Here is a 21,321-nt window from a genome sequence, read left to right as displayed (position 1 = left end):
AATATCTTTGTTTTCTCTACTGGCATTCTTGTCCTAAGCTGGAGGATATATCATTTGGAACTGTTTTAACATTTTAAAAGTGTATGTTAAAAAAAAGAAAGGAAATTAAAAGTGCATGAAGAAGGTAATTTCAAACTTGGAAGTACTACACAGAAATTCTGGGGGAAAAGCTCTATGTTATTATCTATGAAAAATTGTCTTTATGGATTATTCATAATTCCTACATTTCACCAAAGTTTCAAGCATGGAATTCAAGTTAAAATTCTGTCTTCCAAAGGAGAGGGACTGAAAGAGTAACGAAGCCAATGTGTGTGTTATTTTTAAAAGGGGATGACTGTGGAAAAAGTACTGAAATTTGAGTAAACAACTTAAAATTGATTGTTGTAAATTAGTAACCTCTTGGTATTTTGCCCTTTTATTCTGTTAGACTTTTGACTTAAAAGAATGGACTTAATCATCCTTTTATATTCATATATGAGAAAATCAGTTTCATAGCAGTGATTCTGAAGAGACATGAAATTAGAAGAGAAAGTATGCATAACTTTTGAATGTCTGGAGTATCAAGACAATATTATGTTTTGTGATAATTAATGATAACAAACTGGGATCTAAAAAGGAGGAAAAAGTTATTGGCTCACTGAGCATCAGTGAACTATTTGTACTTTGTTGGTGTTTTAGAAAGCAGTAACATGGAGGCCACAGGAATTGCCCAGTTTTTCTCTTCAAAGTTTGTAAACTAAAAGCCTTAATAAAAAATTCTGGCAAATATACATTTTTTCAGGTTTTCCTGCCCCAAGTTTACATTCATTTACATTCGTCATATGCTGCTTTGCTGAACAGAGTTACTTACACCTTAAAACATTGTAGGGTTGTACGAGAAGACTGAATGAATGTGCGTGCAATGGTTATTTGATGAAATCATGTCCTATTGTCTATGGGGTAGATTCCATAATCCCATGTAGTTACCGGTTCCACAGCATCCAGCTACTGTAGTGAGGAGAGGCTTTCTCACGTGTGCATTGCCAGTGTCCTTTTTTCTCCACTGCTCTATTTCACAGTTTCATCCATTCCTTTCATCTGACATTGTCAACTTTGCTTAATATGTAGAGCAGTTTTGCGAATGTGTCTTTTTTAAAAAGGCATTTTCAGAATGGATATTTAATGACAGACTAATGATTTTGTTGTATATGCCTAATTTGTTTACCACAACTTGATGTAATTTCACTTTTAAAAAGCACCTGCAGAGATTGAAATCTGAGAGAGCCCAGAGCAATCACTATTGTTCCCTTTCGGACCCCTCCCCCACATACAGAGTCACAACCCAGCAACTGGGTTGCCTGACCCTGGTGAACACGTAAGGCTCTGCCCCTCATGTGTAACAGGTACCACCAGACCAAAAAATAAAAATGGCTCAAATGGAAGAACAGATCAAAGCCCCAGAGCCAATACTTTTAAGCAACCAAGAGACAGCCAACCTATCAAATACACAGTTCAAAGCACTGGTGATCAGGATGCTCACAGAATTGGTTGATTTTTTTGTCACAAAATAGATTAAAAAATGAAGGCTACACTAAGTGACATGAAGGAAAATGCACAGGGAACCAATAGTAATGGGAAGAAAACTGAGACTCAAATCAATGGAGTAGATCAGAAGGAAGAAAGGAACAACCAAACAGAAAAGAATGAAGAAACAAGAATTCAAAAAAAATGAGGAGAGGCTTAGGAACCTCCAGGGCGTCTTTAAATGTTCCAACATTCAAATTATAGGGGTGCCAGAAGGGGAAGAGAAAGAGCAACAAGTGGAAAAGTTATTTGAACAAATAATAAAGGAGAACTTCCCCAATCTGGCAAAGGAAATAGACTTCCAGGAAGTCCAGGATGCTCAGAGAGTCCCAAAGAAGTTGGACCCAAGGAAGAACACACCAAGGCACATCATAATTACATTACCCAAGATAAAATGAAGGAGACAATTCTAGAAGCAGCAAGAGATAGGGGACAGTCACCTACAAAGGAGTTCCCATCAGGCTGTCAGTGGATTTCTCAAAAGAGACATTGCAGGCAAGATGGGGCTGGAAAGAAGTATTCCAAGTCATGTAAGGCAAGGGCCTACATCCAAGATTGCTCTATCTAGCAAAGCTTTCACTTAGAATGGAAGGGCAGAAAAAATGCTTCTCACATAAGGTCAAGTTCAAGGAGTTCATCATCACCAAGCCCTTATTATATGAAATATTAAAGGGACTTATCTAAGAATAGGAAGATAAAAAACATGAACATTAAAAAGACAGCAAACTCACAGTTATTAACAACAACACCTAAAACAAAAGCAAACTAAGTAAACAACTAGAATAGAAATAGAACCACAGAAATGGAGATCACATGGAGGGTTAGCAACAGGGGAGTGGGAGGAGGAGAAGGGGGGAGAAGGTACAGAGAATAAGTAGCATAGACAGTAGGTAGAAAATAGACAGGGGGAGGGCAAGAATAGTGTGGGAAATGTAGAAGCTAAAGAACTTATGACAGAAGGACATGAACTAAGAGGGGGGAATGTGGGTGGGAGGGGGTGTGCAGGGTGGAGGGGAATAAAGGGGGGAATGGGACAACTGTAATGGCATAATCAATAAAATATATTTAAAAAATGAAAAGCACCCTCAGATTATTGGGCGGTTGCCTTTGGAAGATACACCCTCAAGTAAGAAGTGGAGCACGATGGTGAAGAGGTCATCTCTACATTCAGAACATTGGAGTTCAAATCTTGGCTCAGCTAGCAAGTTACTTTAACTGTGTTTCCACTTCCTTATCCATAAAATTGGAAGGAGGATGATAAAATTAACCTTGGATAGGGCTGTTGTGCACATCTTCATCTATTTTGTTTTACATGAGTTTCACAATATTGGGAAATGTGTTTCAAGTGTTTTAAAGTCCAAAAGACAGGATCTTTTCAGTGACTTTCAAAGTCTGGTTGAAGAAAAAGAGCGGTTTGATTCTTTCACACTTCATCTTCCTCTCAGAGACCACAAAGACCCCCAGACAGAAAGACCTCTGTATGAAAGAGAAAAGAAAGATAAAACCACTCTACCCACAAATCCAGGATTGTAATTTCCCCCATTTTGAAAAGAATCTAATTTGAAGTAGAAAGTTATAGAAATAATAACTCAGCTTATACCTATAGAAATATGAAGACCAAACCATAACAGCAACCTCCTTTATCCATGCCCTGCCCTCCTTCAAACTTCTTGTCAAATAAACACACCTCGGGCATGAAGAAGCGTTTTATGGCAAGAATATCTTCAGACACTGAATTTTTTCATGGAGGTGGCAGCGTAGTCCTTTCAGTAAAATGTCAAGAATGATATAATCCATATGTGGATTGATGTCACCTTACAGAAATCTTTGAAATCTGAGATGCTGTTTTGGAAAACTGTTACCTAGGTTTCCACGATTCTTTCTTAATAGTCTCTGCCCATTTAAACAGCAGCGTTCTTGATAATTCAGGTCATCTTTTAGTCTTTGAGGATAAAGGCAAAACATAAGAGAAATTAGATTTCTACTTCAAAATGATTCCCTACCTCATACATATTTATATCAATAAGCTTCCACTTACTGTGACACTCTGAAAGTTACTTGCCCAAAAGTTTTGCCAGAGTCCAATTTGAACCAGACGCAGCAATCCGCTTACCTTGGTTATTACACTTGAATTCATTTCTAATGCTGATGTTTTGGAAACATTTCTACCACAGAGAACATTAAGTCTCACAAAAGTAATTATTTTTTGTTTATATCTCTGGTGGACTATCAACCATTTTTATTTAAAACTCATTTAAAACATGCTTCTCAAATCATTTTCCTTTATCCATTATAGCATACAGTCATGTCATTACATTAGCAATTCTAAATAAGCTGGAAAAACACTGTTAGATTTGCAGTTAATAAACAAATTCTTTCTGAGTAAGTATGGTGTGATTGTAGATTTACAGATTCTTGATATTTACCTTGAGGAAGATTAGGTTGGGCCATGTTAATGAAATACAGAACAGACGTGCAAAAAGTTCAGTGTGAAGCGTTAAACAGGATGCCAGACGCCTGCTGTTCAGTTTCCAACTTGATGCTTGTTTCAAAGGCACATTTAAAAGTGACTTTTAGGTCTACTGTTAGACCACAATGAACCGGCCTAATTAATTTGTAATAGAGTTAATTTACATAGAAAAATGAATATTTTGATTTGATTGTATTTATTTACAATATAAAAACACCTGCATTATTGGCATAGGCTAAGATACAATGTAGAAGTCAAGACTGCCTCCACAATGTTCCTTTAAATATTGTCAAAAATAGTATCACATAAATGTGATTAAAATGTCAAACACATATTTTTTAGAACAAAAATTTTTTTTTAAAGATTTTATTTACTTATTTATCTTTAGATGGAAAGGAGAGAGGGAGAGAAACATCAATGTATGGTTGCCTTTTGTGCGTCCCCTGCTGGTAGTTAGCCTGCAAGGAACCAGCCTGCAACCCAGGCATGTGCCCTGACTGGGAATCGAACCGCGATTGTCTGGTTCGCAGGCCCGCGCTCAATCCACTGAGCTATGCCAGCCAGGGCAGAACAAAAATATTTTTAACACAATTGTGACATTGGGTTCTCCTAGTGATTTTACAGTAAAACTGTGACCCTTTTCAAGTCATCACTACATTTTGCATATGTGTTAAATTTAGGACTTAGATTGGGTGACATCTAAGGTCTCTTTCACTTTTAAAATATTATAATAGAGTGTTAAAGTGTTTTAGCAAGGATTGCCCATATTTAGCTCCATATTTTTAAATTAGATTTTATTGATTATGCTATTACAATTTTCCTGATTTTCCTCCTTTGCCCCCCTCCACCCAGCAACCCCGTTCCCTCGGACAATCCTCCCACCATTGTTCATGTCCATGGGTCATGCATATAAGTTTTGGGTGTACTCTGTTTCCTATACTGTACTTCACATTCCCATGGCTATTCTGTAACTACCCATTTGTACTTCTTAACCCCACTCACCTCTTCACCCATTCCCCCACACCTCCCTCCTGTTTGGCAACCATCAAAACTCTGAGTCCATGATTCTATCTGTTGTTCTTTTTTGCTTAGTTTGTTTTTTTAGATTCAATTGTTGATAGATATGTATTTTTTTCTTTCCATTTTATTGTTCATAGTTTCGACCTTTTTCTTAAGTAAGTCCCTTTAACATTTTATATAATAATAGCTTTCTGATGATGAACTCCTTTAGTTTTTCTTGTGTGGGAAGCTCTTTATCTGCCCTTCTATTCTAAATGATAGCTTTGCTGGATAGAGCAAACTTGGCTATAGATTCCTGCTTTATATGACTTTGAACATTTCTTGCCAATCCCTTCTAACCTGCAAAGTTTCTTTTGAGAAATCAGCTGACAGTCTGTGGGAACTCCCCTGTAGGTAACTTCTTTTCTCTTGCTGATTTTGGGATTCTCTCTTTATCTTTAACTTTTGGCATTTTAATTATGATGTGTCTTGGAGTGGACCTCTTTGCATCCATCTTATATGGGACCCTCTGTGCTTCCTGGACTTGCGTGTCTATTTCCTTCACCAAACTAGGGATGTTTTCTTTCATCATTTTTTTCAAATAGATTTCCAATTTCTTGCTCTTTCTCTTCTCTGTCTCATATCCTATGATGCAAGAGACTGCTTATACTATCCTCGTTTTGTTTTTAAATTATTTTTCTTCTGAATATTCTGATTGATTGCTTTTTTCTTCCCTATGTTCCAAATCATTGATTTGATTGGTGGTTCATCCACTTCACTGTTGTTTTCCTGAAAAGTATTCTTTATTTCAATTAGTGAACACTTCATTTCTGACTGGATCTTTTTTATGCTGCTGAGGTCATCTCTAAGTTCCTTGAGCATCTTTATGTTCAGTGTTTTGAACTCAGCATCTGATATATTGCTTATATCCATTTTGCTTAGCTCTTTTTCTGGAGTTTTGATCTGTTCTTTCCTTTGGGCCATATTTCTTTGTCTCCTTTTTTTGACAGCCTCCCTGTGTTTATTTCTATGTATTAGGCAGAGCTTCTAGGACCCCCTGTCTTGGTAGTGTGGCCTAATATAGAAGGTGTCCTACAGGGTCCAGTGGAAAAGCCCCCCCATCACCCAAGCTGGGTACTGAAGTACACCCTTTGTGTGGGCTGAGTGCACCCTCCTTTTGTAGTTGAGCCTTGGTTAGTGTTGGCAGATCAATGGGAGGAATTTATTCAGGCCACTAAGCTACAAAGATGGCAAATGACCACTGACCACTAACCTCCACCCTCCATGGAGGATCAGCTGTGCAGGGGCAGGGTGGTAGTGCTCCAGCATGGTCTGTAGCTGTCCACTGGGTGTGCTGGCCCTGGGGTTTCTCAGGTGGTGCAGGCCAAGGTCAGGCCCCACCTGTGTTTTCCCCCAGGGGTCACCCTGCCTGAGACATAGCAATCAGAGGTGGCTGCTACTTGTACTGGGCTTGCAGATTCCCAGGCAAAGCCATCCTGTGAATCTAGGCTGGCTGCTGCTAGTATGGGACGTGGGGCTCACTGAGGCCAGCTGTTGTTTGTTTGAGAGGATTTAGAAAGTCGTACAGCATAAGCTAAGACCATTCATTCATATGGAAAAGCAGCTTGAGTGGGCCTACAATTTGGATGAGACAGAGTCTCTGGGGATCTGCAAAGCAAGTCGAATAGTTTTAGCCAGGTTGATTGAGTCTCAAATATGACACCAGCTTGCTGGCTCCATGGTTCTCTGTGGGAAGGGCCCAGAAAAGGGACAATAGCCTCTGTTTGCCTTGATGCCAGACGCCTCTGTCTCTTCCATCATGCCACTGATGCCTTCTAAGCTACCACCCCAGGGCCAGAGCTCAGAGGGAGTGAGTCTGAGCAGATGAGTCTGTATGTGGGACCTTTAAGAAGAACTGCTTAGGGCTTCAGAATTTTCTTTCCCCCACTCAATCCCTGCTGGGTTTTGCAGCCAGAAGCTGTGGGGACTCACCTCCCCGGCACTAGAATTCTGGGCTGGTAGGGGCCAGGTGTAGGACTGGGACTCCTTGCTCTGGAGTTACCCCTCCCAAATTTTATCCACCACGTGTGAATGTGAGACTAGCCCATTCCACATCTTCACCCCTCTTACCAGTCTGTATGGATGTGGTTTTATTAATTCCGTGGTTGTCAGACTTTCCTTCAACTTGATTTCTTACAGTTCTGAGTGATTATTTTTCTATATTTTAGTTGTAGTTTTGATGTGACTGTGCAAAAAGGTGAGCCATGTTTACCTATGCCACCATCTTGATCGGAAATACCAGTTCCATATTTTTATGTCACAGAGGGAAAAAGAGTTGAAATAATTTGCTAGTTACATACATCTAAGTTTAAATGGAGACTCATCCACTTAAGAAATACATTTCCATTCAGCTTTTTGAAGCTATTTTTTTGGGGAAATATTATAAATTACTCATCATGAATTAATAAAAAAGTCAACTATAGCAAGAGACTTTGTAACACTGTGAATACTTTTGACATAAACATGTTTTCTCTGAGCCAGAACTTCACCCTGCAAGACTGACAGGGGCCCGCAGCACTGAGTACAAGGCTCTGTGAAGTTCAGAGACTTGAGTAATCATGGTCCTTAACCTCAAAGACTTGAGAGTTTATNGTTCCATATTTGAGTGTCATTGGTTGTATTTTGCTTGCTTGTTTGGTTTGTTTAGATTCCTGTTAATGGTGAGATCATATGATATTTGTCTTTCACCGCCTGGCTTATTTCGCTCAGCATAATGCTTTCCAGTTCCATCCATGATGTTGCAAAGGGTAGTAGTTCCTTCTTCCTTTCTGCAGCATAGAATTCCATTGTGTAAATGTACCATAGTTTTTTGATCCAGTCATTTACCATTCAGCTTTTTGAAGCTATTTTTGGGGGGATATATTATAAATTACTCATCATGAAGAATTAATAAAAAAGTCAACTATAGCAGGAGACTTTGTAACACTGTGAATACTTTTGACATAAACATGTTTTCTCTGAGCCAGAACTTCACCCTGCAAGACTGACAGGGGCCCGCAGTACTGAGTACAAGGCTCTGTGAAGTTCAGAGACTTGAGTAATCATGGTCCTTAACCTCAAAGACTTGAGAGTTTATCACAAGGTGCTAAAAATTCAATACGTCTTTCATAAACTTTTCATCAAAAATGGTAGCCTCTAGCATTGTGAATGGCTAGATCATTCAGAATTACCTCACATTTATTGTTAGGATTCTTCTTCATTCAAAATTATTTCCTTTTTTAGCTCTGTTCTCTGGGCAGCCAAGTCACCCTGTTAATCAGTCTACACTTCCACAGCTTCCCAAACCGCAAATTGATCTGCAGCTCCTCCTCCTCAGAGACTTGCTGTCCCACTTGCTTTTAAGCCTTTTGAAGGGAAAAAAAATCTCAGTTTTCCATAAGAGCTGTGCCTTGTGGAAGTTTCAGAAATTTTAAATTGCAGTGGAGAGCCCCACTCACAGGTGAAACATTATCTGGTCATCTTGTCATTAGTGCTGACAGTTTTGGCTGAGGTCAAAGTTAAGAAAAATGCTGGAATGGACCTAGAAACAGTCATATGTTCCTCATCTGTGACCTCATTAATCACAAAGTTAACATCGTCTCTGAAACAATGATGTTTTATTGTGTGGTAATCCTCATTTATAGTTAGAGCTACTAAACAATGTTTAAGCGTCCAGATTCTGTTCTATGCTCTGCCAGGCAGGGCCAAGACATGACAATAATGACATTATTTATTGATAATTAAAGCAGAAAGAAGAATCCTGTACAATGACCTCATTGTTATGGTCATCCAGGATGGGATATGAGAGTTTCCATGTAGACCCATCATTATTGCCTTTTCTTTTTTTAACTATTGTATCATAGCTTATGACTAGATATACAATGAAACCAGAAAATATTAAATTTAAAGCCTGTACTTCAGTGTATTATCTCTGTTCACTGGTGGCCAAGATATTTGATATCTCATCTTTAGCTACAAGGTTGTGAGATCATACCAGTGTATAACATCAATAAAAAAATTATGGGGGAAACAGAGAAATGATAATGATGACAACTGGGCACAATTCTGATTTATGTGCACACTATTCTAAAGTTAAACATAAACCGCTTAGGAGGATGTATTCATCTTAATGGGTTGGAGTGGCTATATATCATTAAATCCAGAGAGCGAATATTTCTCCATGGTTACTTAATTTTTACTAAGAGGCACCTTATTGTCCCAGAAGTACCTGGTTATTCTTCTAAAAAACATACAGTTTAGATATAAATTCATGAATATACTTAATTATTTATAAAATATCTACATGCTATACTACAGAAAAAAAAAGAAATGTGTAACCTATTTACTCCCCACAAAATGGGTACATTTGAAATAAATATTTGTAGTTATGAGTATTCTGAAAAAGGATGACAAAATTTATCCCATTTTTTAAGTCCTTTAAGTATATAAGAGTAAATGCTTATTTTCCTATAGTTTGCTTATCTTAATATTTAGAAATAATTTGAAAAAATAACACCTAACATCACTTAAAGTTCAATTTTGATATTATATGAGTTTGATAAAAGAAGCTCTACTTTAGTCATGTGAGAATATTCTGGACTTTCCCTTCTTCAATTAAATATCACTTCAAGTTGAGATTTAATTTGTGAAATTCAAACTATTAAGGTTCTAATGATGGATATCCCAAGTTGCCAAATTTTGGAAACAGTGCTTCTATTATTTCTTACTGTTTAAAAATGGACAAACCCATGATATAGGGGAAATTGAAAATTTTTAAAGCTAACAAGCAAAATAGAGACAGACTTACAGACAAAGAGCAGGATGACAGCTACTGGGGAGGGAGACATTACAGTTGGAGAGATGGAACCAAAAGGGAAAATGGTTCACAGACATGGACCATGGTGTGGTGATTGCAGGGGGAAGGAGGCTACAGAGAGAATAAATGGTCATGGAAAATATGCAATAAAAAGATAAAGAACAAAGCAACAATAATGTAGTATGACTATTTTGGCTATTAATATTGTGTTTCCATCAATTTCACATTTGTTTCCTCTTTATTCCTCAAAGCTGTTTCATCTAGTTTCTGCTTCCAGCATGACCAAAACTCTTCCTACAAAGATCAAATGTAATCTTCTCATAATGAAATTATTGAGCATGTTATTTTATCTCTTCTCTTAAATTTTATTGTTATTCAAGTACTGTTGTCTGCATTTTCCCCCCACCAACCCCCCCAGCCATCCCCACCTCCCTCCCCTGATTCCACACCTCCTTAGTTTTGTCCATGTGTCCTTTATAGTTATTCCTAGAACCCCTTTTCCCCTTTCCCCCCATTATCCCCTCCTACTTCCCCTCTGGTTACTGTCAGATTGTTCTTAATTTCAATGTCTCTGGTTATATTTTGCTTGCTTGTTTGTTTTGTTGATTAGGTTCCACTTAAAGGTGAGAACCTAAGTATGGTATTTGTCTTTCACCACCTGGCTTATTTCACTTGAACTGGAGAACATTCTTTTATTTCTTTATATACTATGCTATCTTTCTTGAATGACTGCCTTCTGTTTTATTAATCTTCTTACTCTCTCATACCTTGACCGTCCTTTCTCAGTCATTCATCCATAGACTGTAAAATTGTTTCCATTTCACATTTTTATGTGGTCCTTTTACCTATAAGTTAACTATTCCCAAGTGAGATGACCCATTCATTTGGTTACCTCTAGTATGGTACATAGTACTTGCCTTTCCAACTATGACTGAGATGACAATCATTCATATCCTCACCTGACCTCTCTCTAGATCTCTCCTGAGATCTAGATTCCTATTTCCAACTATATCTACTAAACATTTCTTCCTTAACTTGTGTTAAGATGAAATTTTATCTTATCTTGGCTTCCCTCATGTGTTCTCTATTTGTGTTAACAATATTGCCATCTCAAAGCTATCTCAGGCATCTAAAGAGCATTCACTCTTCCATAATTCTCTTTCCCATTCAGCCAGTCATAAAATCCTGTCAATTTACTACTAAGACCATAGTATTGCATCTCCCCTTCCCATTTTGTGTTACTGTCCTGTTCTGACTCTCTCTCTTGTCCCAAGGCATACGGAGCTCAGCTGAACCACCAAGGTCACCTAGCCAGTTAAGTGTCTCAGCAGGGACAAATGAACACCACGGAGTCCCTTGACTCCAGAGTTTTCATTAGCCAGATAGGAATCTATTCTTCTATTTTATTAAAACTGGTTTTGTAGTTATTATAGTTGTCTTTGTTTTTACATATGCTTTTGCCTGATTAATATCTGTGTTAGACATTATGGATAAAATTTTAACTGACTTTCTTCAGCCGTCATCTGTGAAAATAACATTTATCAATATATTATTTCATCAGAAGAGCCATCGTCCTACTTTTTTAAAAACTCTGCATTCACATATGAGATTTTCAATAGACATCCTCAATAAACACAGTGAAGGTCATAAGATATTAAAATAGCTATCAGAAGTGAACTTTAAAATTTTTCATTACAAAATAAGACAAGAAGGAAAGTTAAAAGAAGATATTATCTTACATAACAACTGTAGTCTTATTACTGCCAAAAGTACTTTCTAGAAGCACAGAGAAGCTCCAGACCATGAATGAGACTGTCTAGGTCATCACGGCTTTATATTACGGTAATTTATTAAACCAATCAAGTAATTATATCCTCATTTTGTGACATGCAAAGAAAACAACCCAGACATTCCTACTTGAAAAGTTTTTTCCTTAAATATGTTCTGTTTACATTAACACACATAGAGAAGAAAAAAAGGCAGAAATCAGCCTGTGTTGCAAATAGAATCCTTAGTTTTCTGAGTTGTTACTATGATATTTTGTTGATATAAAAATAGATATTGAATATACAGTAGTTACCCCTCAACCTGAGTGGTTTTAATCTCTGAGGTTTCGATTACCTGTGGGTTTAAAAATACTAAATGGAAAATTCCAGTAGTGAACAGTTCATGAGTTTTAAATTGTGTGCCATTCTGAGTAGTGTGATGCCTACTCTTTCCCACCTGGGTTTTGAGCCATCTCTTTGTCCAGCATCTCCATACTGTATATAATACCTGCCCATTGATCACTTAGTAACTCTCTTAGTTATCAGATCGACTATCATGGTAACAGTAAGCTTGTATTCACATAATTATTATTTTACTTATTAATGGCCCCAAAACACAAGAATAGTAATGCTAGCAATTCACGTAGGCCAAAGAGAAGCCATTAAGTGCTTCCCATAAGTGAAAAGGTGAAAGTTCTCAACTTAAGAAAAATAATATTCTGAGGTTTCAAAAATCTAAGGTAAGAATGTGTCTTTTATCTGTAAAAATGTGAGGAAGACAAAAAAGGTATATCCTAGTTTTGCTGTCATCCCTCAAACTGCCAAAGCTGTGGCCGCAGAGCACGCTACATGCTTAGTTAAGTAGCATATATACTGTTCATGTCTTCCACCCACAAACGGTGTGTCACTCCTGGGGTCCTGGAAAGTTCCAAGGATGTAAAACAGTTTTATATCCACGGTGGGTGATGGTGGACTACTGTATTCCAGAAAACAGCCCGGCTCTGTGAAATCACTGGGAGCAGATCTGTTAGAACATCTTGTTAAGTGAGGCAAAGGGGGACTTAGAAGTGAGAAACAGACTATTAAGTCTATTGAGGTCAAAAGAGAAGCTGAGTTTGTGTGGGGCATGGTGGGGGCTTTGCAGGGGTCAATAACAGGACAAATCCTCCACCCAGCATCTTCGGATCATACTGTAGTGAATGATGGGCATTTTTCTAAAATAGAGACATATGAAACCACTCTTCTAAAATGATTAAATATCTTCATCTCCACTTTAGTTTTCTTAAAATTATAGTATTATGAATACGATTTAGTGAATTCAGATATAGATTTATTTAACAAATCCCATACTGCTTCAGAAAATAATATCCCAAAACTAAAGATACCTGTTATTCAATATGGTGCAAATACCCTGTGTAAAATTCTGGATTTTCTATTTGCCTGGAAGAGCCATTATAGACACAGTGTTGGGGTGTAAATATTTGCAGAAATCCTGCTATTATTAAATTTCCATGCACTATTGTGAAGTTTTACTACTTCTGCATGTATTTAAACTGGTTTTGCTTCTTTTTTTAAAAAATGGAAGACCACTACGATTAAAACAAGCTTAATTAAGAAACACTAAGCCCAAACAAGTTAAAATATTGTCACCATTTATATTGTCAGGACAAATATTGTAGCTGCCTTTCCTGCTTCCCTTTCCCACGAATTAAGGCTGATATGTCTGGCCAGGTTTTCTTCCAACAACAGAATCCCCTTGCTCTTAGGCATTTTACATTTCTTAAATGTACCATTTTGCTGCTCAATATGTTCCACATGTCCACATGGAACGGGGGAGCCATAGTAAATTCAACACTTCTATTAGGGCAAGTAAGAATACAGCATTTCATTGTTGTCTGGATGGCTCTTTCCATGTGAAGTCCCCCGAGAGAATGTTATATGGAATAGGATTTACATTCTTCCACCTTTTGTTATGTACTTTTAAATTTAGTAGCACTGTAAAACTGTACTCTCCATGTTTGAGACTATCGTTGCCATGGTCTTTAAGAATCAACAGGTCTGAGCTACAAAACTGTCTTATACCCTTAAATTGTACCTACCTTGCTAAGTTATTACTAATTATCATCATTGTTTACATATTGACAGGCAGAAGAGTGCATGGAAAGAATGGGATCTGAATCCAGAATTTTGCTAGAACCTGACTTTAGCCTTTCTTAAACACTGACACAGTATGTAAAATGAGAGTGCTTAAAACTGCTTGAAATGCTTTACAAATACTAACTTATTTAATTTTATAACAATACTGAGAGAGATATATGATTATTAGTCCATTTAACAGATGAAGAAATTGCATCACAGAGAGTGCAAAGCCACATGACTCCTCATAGCAGAGCAGGACCCTAAACCCAGGCAATATAGGATTCAAGTCCGCGTTCTCACCTTATTCTATTCCGCCTCTCCATTTATACAACCTTGGGCCATTCCTTTAACCATTTATAATATGGGACTACTAATTGTGCCTAATTCAGAGACTTGTGAAATTTAGATGTGAAAAAAGCTGTAAAATGCTCAAAGCAGTACTTGGCATGTAGTTTTAACTATTACTTTTTTTTCTATCATTTTCCCTACTTACCTTTTGTTTCTTGCAAAGCACTATGCCCTGCCCTGGTCAGAACTTTGCCCATGTTGTGCCTGCGAGCTGGAGTTCTCTCCTTCCCAGCTCCAGCCCTCCAGACAGCCATGTCCAGTCTCTCTCTGCACTGATAATGTCAGTACTGTCCCTTTCTCAGGGAAGCCTGTCCTGACCCTCACCCTAGGTGGTTCCCAAGAAAATAAAGCCTGAAGCAAAGCATGTGCTTTTTCTATTTTGCTGGACTTTTTCCTGGGTAGTGCAATCCCAGGGAAGTGGGAGTGAGGAAAATGAAAGCCAGGCATTAGAAGAGACAGACAGAAATACACTAGAGTACAGTACTCAGCTGGCCCCAGCTTCTTGACAAGCTGATTGTTCCTTTTCCCACTTCATGTTCCAAGAGTCCTGATAAGCACCCAGAGGGTTATCATCAGGGTTAGGAAAGAATAAGAATATATTCCGCTGCTTCTTAGTCTCCATTAGTCAAAAGTGCTCCATTATGCTCTGACTCCTCTGCACTTTGGTGTGTGTGCCCAGGTGCCAAGCAGGCCCACTCTGGTGTTTGCTCTATAAACAACCTCAGCTCCACAAGGTAAAAGGTTAAAAGTATTTTACAGAGCTTGGAGGTAAGACAAGGTCCATGCGTAATTTACAGTCAAGTGAGGACTCAAACAGCCACCCCTGCAGGCTCCTGGGTGTGTAATGGTGGAGGCAACAGTGGTAGCGATTCCTGGAAGGCAGAGATAAACTATCTCCTGTTATAAAGTCTGCTGACCACATTGACAAGGGCTGGATGTGAAATTTTGGCCAGTATTCCCTGTTGAACACATTTATAAATCCAGGTCTCTTTTCCTTTATGATATTTGTCATAGTTTAAAATTACATTTTTATTTTGGGAAACTACTTCCATTTAACTGTTGTTTCCTTCACTAGACAGAAAAATTCCTTAAGGGTAAGGCAGGTGCATAGTTTCAGATTGTCTGGATTAGAATGCTAATCCTCCTAATTACTAACTTCATGTGTCCTTGGGCAAGTTACTCAATACTTCACTTCTCAATGCCCCATTTCTGCACTAGCACATCAGGATAAAGATAGAACTGCAGTGACTATTAAAGGAGAAGTACTCAATAAATGTTAGCTATTGTCACTGCCACTGCCATCATTATTGTCCTTGTCCCTGTAGCGACCAGCACGGTACCTGCAGAATAGCCTCTTTACGATGAGTGTGAGAGCCACGAGGACTGAGATTTTCGTATTCTCCATTCACTGTTGTGCATACAACGTACAAGAATTAGAAACACACAGGGTGTTCCAATAAGAATACTCAGAGGGGCTAGATAAATGAGAGAATGAATGCCAATATGTCCGTTACATTTGTATTCTTGAAAGTATATCTTATACTGACTTAGGAAATGTTTTACAATAGTCAAAGCAGTTTTTTCGATAATAAGCTATTAATTTTTCATTGTACTTGTCAAGGGTGATCTCTAGAACATATCCTTAAGTTAAAAAATGGAGCAAAACAAACAAAGCACAATATTGGTAGCATACATTGACTCCTAAGTATATGAGGCAGAATATTCCTTGTACTACAAATGGTTGCTTTGGGGCATATAAAGTTTGCTGTTACTGAGCCTCCTTCTTTGGATTAATGAGGCAAGATACCTTTGTTCTGTCTCGAATAGAGACTGATACAAATAGAAGTGTGGTTTTTCCAGTAGTAACATACACCTTAAGAGCGTAAATTACTGTTCTTTCCTCTAGCACTAAGCCATGTAGTAAACTTTTGAGATTAACCACTGTGCCCTTTTTTGAATGACTTTCTGCAAGCATGTACATCTTGTTCAGAGGTTTGCATTTACAAACAGATCTTGTTTTTGTGTGTCATACTGTGTAACTCATCGCTGAATGATGGGAACCTCCTGCCTGAACCAAATGGAAACTACATGCCATGAAAATAGTTGTTAGCAGCTCCATTTATTAGCTGGGAAATCTTAGCACGTTCATTTTATTCTTCAAAGCTCAGTTTACACTTCTGTAAATCGGGGCCATCAATACTAATCTTATGGAGACAAAATATCATGGAAGAAAATATATTACTTATGTGATATCGACATAATCAGATTCAGCATACCTACCTCTGACTAACGTGGGAAGATTTATATACTTCTTCTGATTTAAGAGTCAAGAGTTTTTTATTTGTTTCTTTATGTAAAGCAGTGGTGAGAAGAGGAGAAAAGGGCATTTTAGGGAAAGTAGTGGCACAGGCTAGACCCAGTGAGCCCCTGCCTGGTAGGTTTTGCCCACAGGGACTTTATTCGACCTGTCAAAATAGGGACATGAAAAGAACGGATAGCCAAGATGCGGCACATAACAGAATATTATTCAGCCATGAGAATGGAGGCTATCCTCCTATTTGCGACATAGATGGACCTTGAGCGCATTGAACTAAACAAAATAAGTCACACAGAAAAACAAGTACTGTGTGATATTGTATATATGAAGAAATCTAAAAAAGTTAAACCTTATGTGAAATAGAGGTTTCCATGGATTTGGGGCAGAAGGATAGGAATCATGGTTTTCCAAGGTACAAATTTGTAGTGAGTAGCAGATAAGCCATAGGTATCTAATGGGCAGTCTAATAATATGGAAGATCATATTGTACTATAATTATGTGATGTGATAAGTATCACTACATTGGCCATCATATTACAATATATGGATATATCAAAGTAACACACTGCACACCTTAAACGTACACAATGTTATGTGTCAAATTTATTCAAGGAAAAAAACGCAGTGAAGACTTTAAGCTTGTCTGGTGTTCTATTACTGCTACAATAAATTTTACCAACAAAAGGCAATATTTCATGAGCTATTTTAATTATACAGGGGAAAAAATAGCAATGTGGACTCACAGTGATGTGTCCAGCAGTTGTTGACTTCTGGTCTTTGCTTGTGAACTGCAATGAACATAGGGTGCTACTTCATGACAAAGTTTCCTCATTTTATGTAATTAATTTACAAATATTGAGTTATTATTTTCTCTTCAAGAGTTATTGTCCTAGGGTTCAATGAATTTCATAATTGCTTCTGCTGCCTTTGCCCTTAGCATTCACTCTTTTGTAATCCTACTCCATGACTCCTTTGAAAGGAAAAAAAAGCCTGTGCTCATTATCACAGTACAATGCACAATACTTATAACTGCACGTCTACAGACAATATCATCATCAAACACCCTGAAACAACGAACCTCAGCCTAAAGTTTTCTAGGACCACTCCGTTCAATGTCTTTGTGTTAGAAGGCATTCCTCTTAGATTAATCAACGGGCTCTTTTTTGAGAATTTATTAGCCAGTGTCTTTCACAGTCATGGAGAAAGTGTAATAATAAAGAAACTACCACAGGAATTAAGTAGTTCATGAACACTGGTATGATTTTCCTCTTTAAAAAATTTTTATGAGAAATTTTTTATTTCCAAATGTACCTTGTCACATGCAGCACACTGGGGATTTATTTTGCTTAAAAGGATTAGCTAAAGTCTAGATTTTTAAGCAGTAGAATTATTTTAATATTTAACAGACCATCAGCCGCCAAGTACCTAGTTTACTTATGGCAAGAGACCAACTAGCTCAGGGTAGGGTTATAGGTTTTTATGGAAGGAGGAGTGAAAAGACTCTGGTAAACTCTTTCCCAGTTCTGTTCCAATTCTGCCAAAACAGTGCACAGACAAGAACTCTAATGTGTGTACATTCATCTCTCTTTTGCTCGAAAATTTTATGAAGAAGACCACCTTTAAGTGATCAGAATTACCTCTTACTTCTCCAAGCAAGCAAGTAGGAAGGTGAAGGAACCCTCTTGGCTATTATTGGAGGGCATTATTAGAACACACTGGTCAATATGTTTCTCATGGCTCAATTCTATATCAAATTCTCCTCTAAGCTTCAGTGAGCCCTACTGAAATACTCCGGGGCTGAATTTTCAATCTTATGTCAAAGAGCTTCATCCAGACCTAGAACCAAAAAATAAATACAACTTTGAGGCTTTTGTTTTCCTATTTTTACAGCCAAACTTTTTTGAAATCATCACAGTAGTCCTAGGATAGTTGAACATTCAAATGATATTTTTTTCATTACTTTAACATTTCTGTAGACTTCAGAGAAAAATAGTTATTTTTATTTTTCTGAATATTTTCTTTGCTTTTTAACTGACCATTTTTCTCCCCGTTTGGCATGCTCTTCCTCCCTCTCCAACTGATAAAAAGGATCAGCTCAAATATTGCTACTGTTCTAGTTCATTCCAAAAGAGTATTGCATTGCCCAATCTCACACAGTTTGCATGAGATTGGGCAATGCCCTTGGTAGAGGTATTGACTAAGCAGTTGATTGAAAATATGCCCCGATAAACTTGTTGAAGAAGAAAAAGGACCCTATCTATTTTTTTCGTTAGCTCTCCAGTGTTGAACCTATTATGTGTTCAGGAGATGCTTGTTAATTCTTCTCTTGCAAGTAAGTAGAACTAAAGTAAAATTATAGAATCTTAAGGACAATCCAATTTATCATTATTATTAGTGTGCGTGTTTGTGTTAGTAGTGGGAGTGGGGGTAGAAGGTAGGTGGTAGAGCAAGCTTTGGACTTTCCCTTCAAGCAACTATAGTGAAGTGAATACTGTTCAGTTTACAAGATTGCAGTGGGAAAAAGAGAAGTAACGATCAAGTGCGATTATGTAATTTGTTAACTAGAGGAAACAAATCCTAGTGTGTTCTCACAGGCTATACTATGCTTCCTTACTGAGGTCATTCCATTGCCTTTACTTAAAATATAGTCTTTTGTACTTACTGTTTTTGTATATTTAAAATACTGACTGTGTACTGATAATCATTTACACCCCTAGTAGGCACACCGAAATTTTATCCAGTGATTCAGCAGTGAAGAAGAGTGGAAGGTCCTTTATTTTTATAACTATTCCAATTACCGAATTCATAGTACTCTTATAGCCCAGATGTCCCTGTCCAGTTAACTTCATTCACATCCTACAGTAAAACTCTGGGAAAGGTACCTTCTCAGGGAATTGGCCTGTCCTCTCATAGCTTACACCTGCTGACTCCTCCCTCCCTCTAGGAAAATTGGCTCAATGAGTTTCAAAGGATGTCTTTAGAGGATACAGGGTTGACTACAGGGTTACTTTGCAGTAACTTATTTTTACTCTTTGTCTCCCTATGTTCTGTAGTCAAGGCTTATTACTTTGCTATAGAAAATACATTCTATTAAATTGTGACTCTATTACACATGTCACCTATTTTCCCCCAACCCCAGTATCCCCTTTGAGCCAGCTCTTCCACCTCCACTGGCCTTCACCACACTATTGTCTGTGTCTATGGGCTATGCATACTTGCATGTATGTTCTTTGGATAGTCTCTTTCAGTCCCCTACTTCCTCTCTTCTAAGATCTGTCAGTCTGTTCCATGTATCCATGCCTCTGGTTCTATTTTGTTCATCAGTTTATTTTGTCCATTAAATTCCACCTATAAGTGAGATCATATGGTATTTGTCTTTGGCTGGCTGTCTTATTGTGCTTAGATAATAATCTCCAGGTCCATACATGCTGTTGCAAAGGGTGAAAGTCACTTCTTTTTTACAGCCGTGTAGTATTCCATTGTGTGTATGTACCACTGTTTTTTATCCACTCATCTACTGATGGGTGCTTGGGTTGTTATTATTTTGTATATTGTAGCCCTTAATTGGATATTTTAATTTATAGAATTTTCTCAATGTTTGTATACTATAGAAATAAACTGTAACATTAGTAGAACTGATTTTCAGGAAGACTAATAAATAATCTCAGTGACTTATCTTTGAAGGAACAATTACATAAAAACATTTATTTGATTTTTACAATCTTGAAACCATCTTTTTCAGAATGTGAAATTAGAATAGAATAATTCCACTTTCCCCAAATTTCGCTATACAATGTCAATGGTATTTATTGAGCTTGCATGGTATATTAGGCATAATTTAGGGTACTGGGGAACATGTACAATGAAATTAGATTCCTGATATTTTCTAAAGCTTATTTTACTTAGAAATTCTAGGTTGATGTAGGCAATAAAATGGACCACAGCATTCATGTCACTTAGAAAATGTACATTGATACAGATGATGAAATGGACCTATAGTTTCATACAATCTTGTGTCTTCTTGTTATTTTAGAACATTTTTTTTTTTACTTTTTACAAGTAGGATTCTTCTGGTTCCAACATAATATCATTCAATCTTAAGTCTGTGAACCTGTAGTCATTTGCAAAACTATTATGAATTATTTGAAACATTTGCGGTGCATAAATAAGATAAATGCCTTATTTCATTTATTTCAGTGTTTGTAATGTTTGTCTGTCATGACATTGAATCTCTAAGTCCTTCTGCCAAATATAACCACAAAACAGTATTCTTATTTTCCTAGGAGTCCTGAGAATTTGTACCACACTTCTTCAAGTAAATACATGTGTAAATATGTGAGCTCCGCAGTCCCCCAAAGACTCTGGTTTTCCTTTCTTGGCAAGGAAAATGAATTCTAAAACCCTGAATCATTTACTGACTATGCTTTCCTTCTGATCTCCCAGAGGGCTGGTCAACCAAGTGCCAAAAGACGTGCTCATTCTAGAGAGACCAGCAGCCCAGGTCTCTCTGCAGGAAGATTTGATAAATGTTCATGAAAACCCTTATGCCTCAGATATAGACAAGTTAGCGCTCTGGTAAAACAGGTCCTTTGTGGTTCTGATATCTAAGTAGATCACCATGTCATATAGTTTTTTCCTGAAGCTCCTGATGCTTGAATTTAAGAAGAACTTATTGTGCTTATTGTGCAGAGCTGGTACAGATAAAGTTGTAAGATTGAAATGCAACATGAATGAAGCTGCTTCTCTATAGCCTTTATTTAAAATGTGTTTTTTTAAAATAGAAAGGTTGGGGTTCAAGGTTGGACAAGAAAATTTAATAAAAATAAAAACAAAAGGTGTGAAATTAGATAAATAGCCACTTTGA

The 21,321-nt window shown here is 37.4% G+C and overlaps 1 protein-coding gene across 3 annotated transcripts in view; it reads left to right on the top strand.

Annotated features, from left to right (window-relative positions):
- AGMO (alkylglycerol monooxygenase) overlaps nucleotides 1-21,321 on the top strand; it is a 291,203-nt gene that overhangs the window by 58,542 nt on the left and 211,340 nt on the right. The window lies entirely within an intron of this gene.

This window comes from Sturnira hondurensis, unplaced genomic scaffold, assembly GCF_014824575.4.
Source record: "Sturnira hondurensis isolate 20B ecotype Veracruz unplaced genomic scaffold, ASM1482457v3 Scaffold0008897, whole genome shotgun sequence".
Taxonomy (NCBI): Eukaryota; Metazoa; Chordata; class Mammalia; order Chiroptera; family Phyllostomidae; genus Sturnira; species Sturnira hondurensis.
The sequence above is the reverse complement of the archived record's forward strand: the minus strand, read 5'-3'. Positions and strand labels throughout refer to the sequence as shown.